Source organism: Nansenia antarctica (genome assembly GCF_963989245.1).
Source record: "Nansenia antarctica genome assembly, chromosome: 8".
In the NCBI taxonomy this organism is placed as follows: domain Eukaryota; kingdom Metazoa; phylum Chordata; class Actinopteri; order Argentiniformes; family Microstomatidae; genus Nansenia; species Nansenia antarctica.
In genome coordinates, this window is record NC_137678.1 from 9,295,277 (window position 1) to 9,300,276 (window position 5,000).

General features: G+C 51.6%; 1 pseudogene across 1 annotated transcript in view; it reads right to left on the minus strand.

Moving 5' to 3' along the window:
* The window catches only part of LOC308163825 (signal peptide, CUB and EGF-like domain-containing protein 1), a 54,156-nt pseudogene extending 53,045 nt beyond the window's left edge, over positions 1-1,111 (minus strand). Inside the window, exon 1 of the transcript in view lies at positions 1,099-1,111. The product of the transcript in view is annotated as a signal peptide, CUB and EGF-like domain-containing protein 1 (transcript). The remainder of the gene's footprint in view (positions 1-1,098) is intronic.
* Between the last annotated feature and the right edge of the window lie 3,889 nt (positions 1,112-5,000).

Sequence of the window (5,000 nt, forward strand, 5' to 3'; positions counted from 1 at the left end):
CTTCTACACATCCCCCTCTCTCAGGGTAGCATTCCTGAGCCATTTTGTTCCTCTCCAGCTGCTCAGTTTGTAGTGAGAACCTGATCAACAGAATGTGCAATAGACTCAGTTCAACTTTTCAGTTACTTGTTCATTATATTTTTGCATTTCAGCTAATTTCAGGAGAACCACAGCAAGGGGGAGGTGTAGACTTTAGCAAACAGGTCTTCTCTGTTTTTAATTTTGAGTAAAGTTATTTTATTTTATTTGTCTTTCACTTTGAAAGTGTCCAGGAGGGCAGTGTTGATCTTTGTTGATCGCTGGGAAAGAAATCCTGATTTAATGTTCGATTCTCAGGAGACAACAGAAGCTAAACATCCTGAAGGGAGAACAGACTTTCTATAGGCTCTGGAACTCAACACACCACCTCAATATGACAAGGGCCTCTATTCTGGAGGGTGAAGAAGAGAGAGAGAAAGAGGGAGAGGGAGAGGGAGAGAGAGAGAGAGAGAGAGAGAGAGAGAGAGAGAGAGAGAGAGAGGGAGAGAGAGAGAGAGAGAGAGAGAGAGGGAGAGGGAGAGAGAGAGCGAGAGAGAGGGACAGAGAGAGAGGGGGAGAGAGAGAGAGAGAGAGGGAGAGAGAGAGAGAGGGAGAGAGAGGGAGACTGTTCGGCTGTCATCACTGAATTCAATTGATCTTTGCCAACATTTCAACATAAACACTGGCAGGCTACTCTGCGAGTCCAAACGGAGAGAGAGCCTTTGTTTTGTTTGATTGTGCTAGCGTAAACTTGTGTAAACTTTTATTTGGACGCGATGAGGATGTGTTTGACGATGATGGTGTGAGGGGAGGAGGGAATGCATGGGGGCGGGGGGGGTTGCGGGGGGGGGGGGGGGGGTAGAGAACAGAGGAGGCGACAAGAGAGGGGAGGAAAAGGGAAGGACAGAAAAAAAGAGTGGAAAAAGGGAAATAAATAAGAAGTCCAGAGACTTCAGTGGACATACCCGCCTTCTCTCTGCCTCCCTGTTTTAAATCCTACATTTCATCCCTTTCTGGACAGTATAGCTGACCCACTCCCTCCCCCACCCTCCCCTCCCTCCCTCCCTCCCCTCCCCCTACCCTGTGTAGTCATGTTGGACTTTAAACATCCTGGTACTCTGCAGCGCGTGGGTTAGGGTTAGGCTCCAGACAGCCCCTCTGTGATCCTCGTAGGAGTGAGAAGGACGGACGCGGCGGAAAGAAAATAAACGGTTTCGGATCGCTCCGGGCCGGGGCGAAGCTGCAACACACCGGCCCCAGCTGTGCCCTCGCCAAAACTAAATAAATACTGAGACTTACGAGTCTAAATCAAAAAGCAGAGAGAGGAACTGAACAGGACTGCTCTTTAATCAGGGCGCAATTACGCAATCTTAAATCAATTAGTGCCCTAAACTTGTTGACACAACACATCTGGGAGTCTATTAAACTACTTCCTAACACACACACGCTCAGACAAACTAGAGGTTTCTCTCTCTCTCTCCCCCCCCCGCTCTCTCTCTCTCTCTCTCCCTCCCTCCCTCTCTCTCTCCCTCCCTCCTTCATCTTGTTTTGTACTTCCCTTCATCTCAGAGCACCGGGTGCTGAGGTTTCTGGTTATCATTCCTCCAGACTATTAGAAGCCGCAACCTCGTGTGTTTTTGTTAGAGGGCAAAGGAGCAGAAAATGAGAGGGAGAGAGAGAGAGGGGGGGGGGGAGAGACAGAGAGCGAGAGAGAGAGAGAGGGGGGGGAGACAGACAGAGAGGAAGAGAGAGAGGGAGACAGACAGAGGGAGAGAGGTACAGATCTAGAGGGAGAGAGAGACCGACAGAGAGGGAGAGAGAGAGGGAGACAGACAGACAGAGAGGGAGAGAGAGAGGGGGGACAGGGAGAGAGAGAGAGAGACAGACAGAGAGGGGGGGAGGGAGAGAGAGAGACAGACAGAGAGGGAGAGAGAGGGACAGACAGAGAGGGGGGGGAGGGAGAGAGAGAGAGACAGACAGAGAGGGAGAGAGAGGGACAGACAGAGAGGGAGGGGGGGAGAGAGAGGGAGAGAGAGAGAGGGACAGACAGAGAGGGAGGGAGAGAGAGAGAGAGGGAGGGAGGGACAGACAGAGAGACAGAGAGAGAGGTGAGAAATAGGTTGAGGTGTACATTTAGAGAACAACAACAATGATACTGTGAGCTTTGTTGTGATAAATGAAGGCTATGTAGAACAACTAGACTCAACCCAACCCAACCTCAACAAATAAACTTATAAATCAAATCGTCTTGAAACGTTGGTGCCTGCAGCGCTCTCTGTGACTCTGCGGCAGGCCTCAGTTCAGAGGAAGGAGGGGACCTTGGAGGGGTGGCTGACATCTTGTTTACAGCCCTGATGATGGATGAGTCAGTACAGACAAACCAGTTACAGGGAGCATAACTTGTATTTCCTCACCAGTCAGAATACATGAGATTCTGATTTATGGGACCGCTGACCGTAACCCTGACTGTAACCACAGACCCTGACCCTGACCCCTGACCCTGACTAACCCCTGTTAATTCAACCCATGCCACCGATGTGTGACACTGTGACAACTTACTAATAGACACTGTCTGCCCCTCCAAAACTGACTATCTCTGGACTGCCCGGTCACGTCTCTTCACTACACTGGCTCCCCGCTGGTGGAATGAGCTTCCCACGGCTGTCAGAACTGGAGAGTCACTACCTATCTTCTGTCGAAGACTGAAGACCCATCTCTTCAGGCTACACCTTAACGGCTCCTACTGAGACATTACTACCCCCCGGCACTGTGTCTCCTAAGACACCTGCTTTTCCTCTTTACTGTGTCCCCTATGACTTCCCCTGTTCTACTGTCTCTCCAGTGTCTATTTTTATTTTTTTAAAGACGACTGCCAATGGCGCCTGGCCTGAGCTAGATTACTCTTCCTGCTACGACTGGTGAATTGATGATTCACTTTCTTAGTCAAATGTATCGATTGTAAGTCGCTTTGGAATAAAGCGTCTGCTAAATGTGCAAAATGTTAAAATGTAACGTAAATGTCTGCCTGTCTGCCTGTCTGCCTGCCTGCCTGCCTGTCTGTCTGTCTGTCTGTCTGCCTGTCTGTCGTTCATATCAGGTAGGTTGTGTGTGTTTGCTTTCTTCAAACATAAAACGTAATACTGAGAGAGAGAGAGAGAGAGAGAGAGAGAGAGAGAGAGAGAGAGAGAGAGAGAGAGAGAGACAGAGAGAGAGACAGGGAGAGAGAGAGACAGAGAGAGACAGAGAGAGAGAGAGAGAGAGACAGAGAGAGAGAGAGAAATTATAACAAATGTTCATGTCCTTGTTGACAAGCTAATGACATTAGCCTCCAGGAGGCTAAACGTGTTGGACCAGGGTCTGACCTGTTGATGTTAAACATCTGAGTCCATCTGCTGGACCATGTCACAGAACCAGTCACACACAGAACCAGTCACACACAGAACCAGTCACACCACAGAACCAGTCACACCACAGAACCAGTCACACACAGAACCAGTCACACACAGAACCAGTCACACCACAGAACCAGTCACACCACAGAACCAGTTACACCACAGGACCAGTCACACCACAGAACCAGCCACACCACAGAACCAGTCACACCACAGAACCAGTCACACCACAGAACCAGCCACACCACAGAACCAGTCACACCACAGAACCAGCCACACCACAGAACCAGTCACACACAGAACCAGTCACACCACAGGACCACAGAACCACAGAACCAGCCACACCACAGAACCAGTCACACACAGAACCAGTCACACCACAGGACCAGCCACACCACAGAACCAGTCACACCCCAGAACCAGCCACACCACAGAACCAGTCACACCACAGGACCAGCCACACCACAGGACCAGTCACACCACAGGACCAGTCACACCACAGAACCAGCCACACCACAGAACCAGCCACACCACAGAACCAGCCACACCACAGAACCAGTCACACCACAGGACCAGCCACACCACAGGACCAGTCACACCACAGGACCAGTCACACCACAGGACCAGTCACACCACAGAACAGAACCAGCCACACCACAGAACCAGCCACACCACAGAACCAGCCACACCACAGGACCAGTCACACCACAGGACCAGTCACACCACAGGACCAGTCACACCACAGAACCAGTTACACCACAGAACCAGTCACACCACAGGACCAGTCACACCACAGAACCAGTTACACCACAGGACCAGTCACACCACAGGACCAGTCACACACAGAACCAGTCACACCACAGGACCAGTCACACCACAGGACCAGTTACACCACAGGACCAGTCACACCACAGAACCAGCCACACCACAGGACCAGTCACACCACAGAACCAGCCACACCACAGGACCAGTCACACCACAGGACCAGTCACACCACAGGACCAGTCACACCACAGGACCAGTCACACCACAGAACCAGCCACACCACAGGACCAGTTACACCACAGGACCAGTCACACCACAGAACCAGCCACACCACAGGACCAGTCACACCACAGGACCAGCCACACCACAGAACCAGCCACACCACAGGACCAGTCACACACTGAACCACAGAACCAGCCACACCACAGAACCAGTCACACCACAGGACCAGTCACACCACAGAACCAGCCACACCACAGAACCAGCCACACACAGAACCAGTCACACCCCAGAACACAACCAGTCACACACAGAACCAGTCACACCACAGAACCAGTCACACACAGAACCAGCCACACCACAGGACCAGCCACACCACAGGACCAGTTACACCACAGAACCAGTCACACCACAGAACCAGTCACACACAGAACCAGTCACACCACAGGACCAGTCACACCACAGGACCAGCCACACCACAGAACCAGTCACACACAGAACCAGCCACACCACAGAACAGAACCAGTCACACCACAGGACCAGTCACACCACAGAACAGAACCAGTCACACCACAGAACCAGCCACACCACAGAACCAGTCACACC